At 49.6% G+C, this 8,100-nt stretch overlaps 1 protein-coding gene across 1 annotated transcript in view; it reads right to left on the minus strand.

Annotated features, from left to right (window-relative positions):
* Positions 1-2,977, minus strand: part of CUL9 (cullin 9) — a 1,917,728-nt gene extending 1,914,751 nt beyond the window's left edge. The window contains exon 1 of the mRNA XM_069608881.1: positions 2,794-2,977. The gene's annotated coding sequence lies outside the window, so the exon portion shown is untranslated. The remainder of the gene's footprint in view (positions 1-2,793) is intronic.
* Positions 2,978-8,100: the final 5,123 nt, after the last annotated feature.

The raw sequence follows: 8,100 nt of genomic DNA on the forward strand, positions 1-8,100 counted from the left end.
TCCTCAATCCTCCAGTCTTCTCCTCAATCGCCCCGTCAGTCTGCACTGAGACCCACTACTGAATCAATCCTCTTGTCAGTCAGACCCCTTTCTCCTCAAGCCTCCTGTCAGTCTGCACCTAGACCCCTTTCTCCGCAAGTCTCCCGTCAGACTGCCTCAGACCCTTATCTCCTCAAGCCTCCTGTCAGTCTCCTGAGACCTTCTTCCTCAATCACTGGTGTCTAACCCTGAGACCCTCTTCTCTCATCACTCCGGTCTGTCTTCCCTGAAACCCTCTTCTCTCAAGCCTCCTGTCGATCTGCCTCAGACCCTTTTCTCCTCAAGCCTCCTGTCAGTCTGCACCTAGACCCCTTTCTACTCAAGCCTCCTGTCAGTCTGCCCCGCAACCCTTTTCTCCTCAACCCTCCTGTCAGTCTGCCTCAGACCCCTTTCTCCTCACGTCTCCTGTCAGTCTGCCTCAGACCCCTTTCTCCTCAAGCCTCCTGTCAGTCTGCCCCGCAACCCTCTTCTCTCCTTCATCCTCCTGTAAGTCTGCCTGAGATCCTCTTCTCCTCAATCCTCCAGTCTTCTCCTCAATCGCCCCGTCAGTCTGCACTGAGACCCACTACTGAATCCTCTTGTCAGTCAGACTCCTTTCTCCTCAAGCCTCCTGTCAGTCTGCACCTAGACCCCTGTCTCCGCAAGTCTCCTGTCAGTCTGCCTCAGACCCTTTTCTCCTCAAGCCTCCTGTCAGTCTGCCTCAGACCCCTTTCTCCTCAAGTCTCCTGTCAGTCTGCCTCAGACCCCTTTCTCCTCAAGCCTCCTGTCAGTCTGCCCCGCAACCCTCTTCTCTCCTTCATCCTCCTGTAAGTCTGCCCTGAGATCCTCTTCTCCTCAATCCTCCAGTCTTCTCCTCAATCGCCCCGTCAGTCTGCACTGAGACCCACTACTGAATCCTCTTGTCAGTCAGACCCCTTTCCCCTCAAGCCTCCTGTCAGTCTGCACCTAGACCCCTGTCTCCGCAAGTCTCCTGTCAGTCTGCTCAAGACCCTTTTCTCCTCAAGCCTCCTGTCAGTCTGCCTCAGAGCCCTTTCTCCTCAAGCCTCCTGTCAGTCTGCCCCGCAACCCTCTTCTCTCCTTCATCCTCCTGTAAGTCTGCCCTGAGATCCTCTTCTCCTCAATCCTCCAGTCTTCTCAATCGCCCTGTCAGTCTGCACTGAGACCCACTACTGAATCCTCTTGTCAGTCAGACCCCTTTCTCCTCAATCCTCCCGTCAGTCTGCCTCAGACCCCTTTCTCCTCAAGCCTCCTGTCAGTCTGCCTCAGACCCCTTTCTCCTCAAGCCTCCTGTCAGTCTGCCTCAGACCCCTTTCTCCTCAAGCCTCCTGTCAGTCAGACCCCTTTCTCCTCAAGCCTCCTGTCAGTCTGCCTCAGACCCCTTTCTCCTCAAGCCTCCTGTCAGTCTGCCTCAGACCCCTTTCTCCTGAAGCCTCCTGTCAGTCTGCCCCGCAACCCTCTTCTCTCCTTCATCCTCCTGTAAGTCTGCCCTGAGATCCTCTTCTCCTCAATCCTCCAGTCTTCTCCTCAATCGCCCCGTCAGTCTGCACTGAGACCCACTACTGAATCCTCTTGTCAGTCAGACCCCTTTCTCCTCAAGCCTCCTGTCAGTCTGCACCTAGACCCCTTTCTCCGCAAGTCTCCTGTCAGACTGCCTCAGACCCTTATCTCCTCAAGCCTCCTGTCAGTCTCCTGAGACCTTCTTCCTCAATCACTGGTGTCTAACCCTGAGACCCTCTTCTCTCATCACTCCGGTCTGTCTTCCCTGAAACCCTCTTCTCTCAAGCCTCCTGTCGATCTTCCTCAGACCCTTTTCTCCTCAAGCCTCCTGTCAGTCTGCACCTAGACCCCTTTCTCCTCAAGCCTCCTGTCAGTCTGCCCCGCAACCCCTTTCTCCTGAAGCCTCCTGTCAGTCTGCACCTAGACCCCTGTCTCCGCAAGTCTCCTGTCAGTCTGCCTCAGACCCTTTTCTCCTCAAGCCTCCTGTCAGTCTGCCTCAGACCCCTTTCTCCTCAAGCCTCCTGTCAGTCTGCCCCGCAACCCTCTTCTCTCCTTCATCCTCCTGTAAGTCTGCCCTGATATCCTCTTCTCCTCAATCCCCCAGTCTTCTCCTCAATCGCCCCGTCAGTCTGCACTGAGACACACTACTGAATCCTCTTGTCAGTCAGACCCCTTTCTCTTCAAGCCTCCTGTCAGTCTGCACCTAGACCCCTTTCTCCGCAAGCCTCCTGTCAGTCAGACCCCTTTCTCCTCAAGCCTCCTGTCAGTCTGCCTCAGACCCTTTCTCCTCAAGCCTCCTGTCAGTCAGACCCCTTTCTCCTCAAGCCTCCTGTCAGTCTGCCTCAGACCCCTTTCTCCTCAAGCCTCCTGTCAGTCAGACCCCTTTCTCCTCAAGCCTCCTGTCAGTCTCCTGAGACCTTCTTCCTCAATCACTGGTGTCTAACCCTGAGACCCTCTTCTCTCATCGCTCCGGTCAGTCTTCCCTGACACCCTCTTTTTCAATCCCCCCTGTCACTCTGCCCTCGTCCTCCCAAAGCAGTGTCCCCTCAGAGCCTCTTCCTCGATCCCCTGTCAGTCAGTCAGTCAGTCTGGTCGGAGACTCAGCCCTATCCAGGTCTGTCAGTGTGTTTTCGCGCCCTCGCCGGCAGTCTGCCCACGGGCCCTGCTTCCTGGCAGGCAGGCAGGCCACAGCCCGGGCTGCCTGTCATTCTGCCCTCAGGCCCTCGTCTCTGCCCCCCGGCGGATCCCTGGACTCACAGTGCCGCCTGTTACTGGAGCTCTCCCCCTGCCGGAGCTCTTGTGCCGGGCGCCCGCCTCGGAAGGTAACTCCGCCGCGATATAAAGAGCCTTGGCCTCTCGGGCCCCGGTCCACCCAGCAGTGCCTTCCTGATGCCTCCAGCACAGGTCAGAGCTGCCGGGAGCGCCCCGCCCCCTGGCCGAGCCGCACGCACGCACGCACGCACTGGTGAACGCGACGCGCGGGTCACGTGACCACGGGCACGTCGTTGCTATGGCAACTCACCACTTCCCTCCTTTTCTCCCTGGGCTGCCCCGCCGTGTGGAGCGGTTCATCGGCGCCGGAGACGCTGCAGCGACGGCCCGGAGTCACGCACCGCGGAGCCGAGTCCCAGGGACTCCCTGCTGCCGCAGAGGAGCTCAAGACCTCTCCAGGAGGCAGCTCGACCCCCTCGGCAAGAAGAAGAGGAAGAATGGTCCACGGAAGCCGCCTTCTCACGTGTGCACAGGGGGACACAACAGTCACGCAGGGAGCGCTGCGCTCCGACTCTTGATGGGGTTTTCCATCCTGTGGCGTAGATGGATCGGCATGAGAGCCTCACTGCCGCCTTTGGCCTGCCTTTATCGGATCCCCGCCTCACTACCTCTGTATAACGTCATGTGCTAGGTGTCGGGGCTAAGCATGATCACTCTATGGCTGAGAGTGCCCAGCAGTGCATGGGATGTTTTGGGCAGTGTGCAAATCCCGCACTTGGAGTGAAGAGAGGCGGGTGCATGGCCCAGAGAGGGTGCGAGACGAGGGCAAAGACACCTGTCAGGGGCAGAACACAATGCAAAAGAGGCAGGAAAGACTTGATCAGAGCTTGGCCCTGCAGTAAAAAGGAATTATGTGGAGGTCATGTCAGAGGAGGCACTGAGCAGCGTGAGGCTTTGGTGTACACAGCATTAGCAGCGACGCACACTGGCCACGGGGGGTCCAGCCTGGAGGGTGTAGGGATGCCTGGGATCATAGCGAAGGAGTTGTGGGGTAAGGAGTGGAGCTGCTTTGCAGGAAAAGGAATGTTTGGGGAGCGTCAGGGATAACGCGGGAAAGGTAGAGTTTATATAACTTCCACTGGAGTAAATGATCCTCTTTTGCGGGTGTGAGGTTGAGATGAAGTAAAGTCATCATGTGGCAGTTGGGAGGTAAGTGTGGGGGAGGGGCAGGGAACAGGTTTGTTGGTATCCCCCAATTTTTCGTTCCGGCTTTTGGCAGTTTAGACAAAGGCTCTTCCATCATCCAAGTGTGAATTTTTTGGTAGGTAGCCCTAATCAATTCTGTGTCCTCATCATAGCCTCCACTTAGTCTAAATAAGAGCAGAGCATCGTCAGCATAGTTTGTGAAGTACAATTCCAACCACTCAAGTAGGTTGCATAATGATCTACAAAATACATTAAAAAGAGCAGGCGACAGACTGACTAGACTCCCTGCGGGTCACCCCAAGTGATCTTTTCAGATTCCGAGAATGCATTTTGCCAAGTAATTTTTGATTTCCTGTTGCTTAGGAAAGATTGGAAGCATTTGACAAAATTAGAGGGCAGTTCCCATTTTCCTGAATGCAGTTTGGCATGGTCGACAAGGTCGAACGCCGCCGAGATAACCAAATGCCGGCTTTGCCATCGTCCACTATATGTAACATTTCTGTCTGCAAATCTAACATGGCAGTTTCAGTACCATGGCAGATCTAAAACCGGACTGACGTTGATGAAGAATGTTGGATCTCTCAATGCATTGCTGAATTTGAGTAGCTGCAATCTTGTCCAATAGCTTTAATTAAAAAAGGGGGTGTTTGTGATTTGTCTATAGTTTGACAACACTGCAGGATCAAGGTTAGATTTTTTTTAACAGGGCAACTGTCCGATTTTTCAATGAGTCTAGTACTTCATTGTTTAAAAAGAGAAACATTTATAAAACGCATTAAAAATGACTCAAAGATCTCTGGATGTTGTAAAACAAATTTTGAAGGTAAAATGTCCATTTGACATGGGAGTAGGGGGCATTTTCTTTAAAATATTCTCTAAAAAATCTATTGCTATAGGTTCAAGGGAGAAAGGTGGGCCCGACCGGTGGCTTCAATTGACTGATGTAATTCTGAGTATCAATGGGAATATTCCTGGCCTTGACAATTGAGGCTTGAGCTTTATGTACTTTGAGAAAGCTTTTTGTACTGCTTTGCAATCTGTATTGTAAGGGTTAAATTCAGTATTTGGGCTTAGGGTGTTTCTGGTGACTTTACAATTTCAAATCGTTTTTTCGTGTCATTAGCAGAGTTTGAAATCAAAGCATCATACAACCCTTTTTTTTATTTAAAAATTTCAGAGCGATAACTTTTTTCTAATATTTTCGACTTCTTGTTTGTTTGTTCATTTATTAAGCGCACCAGACTCGTAAGTAAAAGGGCGCAACGACAAGGAGATGCAATGCTTACATAGTTACATATACATAGGTTACAGAATTTACATATCACAGGGTGAACAATTTTGCATGACTACAGGATATATACAATATGAAGAAAAACAAAGATGTTCCCAGTCTCACTGCGCCAAGAAATTATAATTAGTTGTTTGTGCAAAGAAAAGCCTTTATTGTTTGTGCGAAGAGAAGCCTGACACGTGTTTCAAGCTGTGTACCAGTGCAATGGTAACACGAGTAGACTGAAACAAGCGGTCATTGAGCTTTCCGCAACTGCGAGGCATTTTGAGAACTGTATCTGGCATTGTCCTACTCTAAATGTGGAGTTCTTATTGCTGCAACCTAAGCCTCTGATGAAAAGCTGTACACAGCTTGAAACACGTGTCGGGCTTCTCTTTGCACAAACAATAAAGGCTTTTCTTTGCACAAACAACTAATTATAATTTCTTGGCACAGTGAGACTGGGAACATCTTTGTTTTTCTTCAACTATTCCTGTGGATGTGTATTGGCAGTTCACCCACACCGCCCAGATACCCGCAGCCTTGATGTTTATTTTCTTAATCACTGTATAAGCGCTGTGGACTCGTGACTTTTTCTGCCATAACTTTGTTCTTATATACAATATGAACAATAGGTTACATATACACAGGCTGCAATATTTGCCATTTACAAAAGAAAGACTATAGCAGGATATACTGTTTCTTAATTGCAGGATAGTGTCCTCGGGGAGAGGGAGATGGGAGGCTAAGGGTTGAAGGCAGTGATGTGTTTTATTAAGTTTTTTCTGAAGAGTGGATATGGTTGGTCAGCTCTCAGCTCCTGGGGCAGTGAATTCCAGCTTTTGGCTGCCTTAACAGTGAAGCCATTACCCCCAATAGTAGTAAATTTGTATTTGGGGATATTCAGGCAATTGGTGTTCCCACTTCTAGTTGGTCTGAGAGAGGTTCTTCTCTAAAGTTTGTCTATAAGGTAACTAGGGGCCGCATTGTTCAAGGCTTTATGCGTCAAGGAGAGTGTTTTTAGAAGTATTTTATTGGACGTGGAGAGCCATTTGTGTTGACGACTCAAGGCAGAAATGTGGGTTTTCTTGTTTATGCCAAGGGCTGCTCTTAAAGCGTTATTCTGTAACTGTTGGAGCTTTTGAATGGTAGATTTGTTAGCCCCAATGTAGAGGGCATTGCAATAGTCGATTCTAGAGAGTATGAGAGTTCTAGCCAGGATCAGACAACTATTGTCAGAGAGGAACGGTTTAACAGCTCTGAGAAGTTTGCATGTGTAAGCCGTTGCCGAGGTAAGGGATTTGACCTGCTTGTCAAAGGATAGTGTGGAATCCAAGTAAAATCCCAGGGTTTTTACTTCCTTGGAGACTTTAATAGTATTGCCGTCAATATTGAAAGATGAATATTCTTGACCTAATTTTTTGATATTGCGCTGCAAACCCAGTATTATTAGTTCAGTCTTATCATCGTTCAAGCATAGGCCGTGAGTGGCCATCCATGCTTGGATGATAAGGTAAACCTTGTTCACCAGGCCCATGTCCGTACCGTAATCCCCAGAAAGTGGTAGGAGAATCTGAGTATCATCTGCATAGTTAGTGTATGTGATACCCAGCTGGTCCAGATCGTCTAACAGTGGCTTAGTGAAGATGTTGTAGAGGGTAGGCGAGACGCAGGGTCCTTGGGGGACACCGCATAGGATGGGTGTAGGATCGGCCGATGCTGAGGGGGAGAAGACTCTCATGGTCCTCTCACTCAGGAAGGACTCGATCCACTTGATAGCGTCCGTGGAGAAGTGAGCTGCAGAGTCAAGGTGCCGACATAAGACCTTATGGTTGACCAGGTCGAATGCAGCAGAGAGGTCGAGTAGGAGCAGGAGTACTGTCCTTCCTTTGTCTCTCAACTCGTCTATTTGGGACTTGAGGTCAATTAAGGCAGTCTCTGTTCCGTGCAGTGGACGGAAGCCAGATTATCTGTTGCCCAGGAGTTTGTGCAATTCTAAATGCTTTTGAATTTGAGTGTAGGCGGCCTTATCCAATATTTTCAATAGGAATGGGACTGTGGTAATAGGCCGGTAGTTTGTAGGAATGAGGGGATCAAGTGTCTGTTTTTTGAGGAGTGGTAGCACCCAGGATTGCTTGAGGTTGCCGGGTATCGTACCTGTAGCAAATGAGGCATTTATCAGTTTAGTTATAAATGGGGGGGAGTTCTCTAGCAGCATCTTTTATTAGCTGTGCAGGGCAGATATCGCCTTTGCAGTTTGAGGGCTTCAAAGATAGGATAATTTTTTCTACCTCTAGGATGGACATTTTAGAGAAGTGGAATGTAGTGTTGTGTGCCGGTGGTGGCTCATTGGGCTGGGGAGTGTTGGGCGAGTGCAGTAAGTTTAGGGTCTTCTTTTTTAGTTGAATTTTATTTTGAAGTGTGTCAATTTTATGCGCTAAGGCTTGTTGTATATCTGTACACCAGGATTTGTCCTTGGTGCAGACGTCTGGGATAGCAATAGGGGACTCTAGTTCTTTGAGTATGCAGAAGACTTCTTTCATGCTTGAGTTTGAATTAGCAATATGTTCGTCGTAGGAGTCGCGTTTTGCTTGGCAGATTTCCTTTTTGTAATGCGAGGAGAGTGCAGTTAATTTAGCTTTATTCTCGCTAGAGGGGCAAAGTCTCCAATTTGTTTCACTTTTGTTCTTTAAGGTGCGAAGGTCTTTGAGTTGTGGGGTGAACCATTTGTTTAGGTGGGCTATGGGTTTGCTCAGTCTGAGTTTGCTAGGAGCAATTTTATCCAATGTGGTGAGCTATGATATTGTTAAATTCCTGAACTAGGCTGCTGGGGTCGAGATTATCAGGCAGTGCGTTGAGCGTAGGCAGTATGGCGG

This window comes from Ambystoma mexicanum, chromosome 4q (assembly GCF_040938575.1).
Source record: "Ambystoma mexicanum isolate Mex_15411 chromosome 4q, UKY_AmexF1_1, whole genome shotgun sequence".
In the NCBI taxonomy this organism is placed as follows: Eukaryota; Metazoa; Chordata; class Amphibia; order Caudata; family Ambystomatidae; genus Ambystoma; species Ambystoma mexicanum.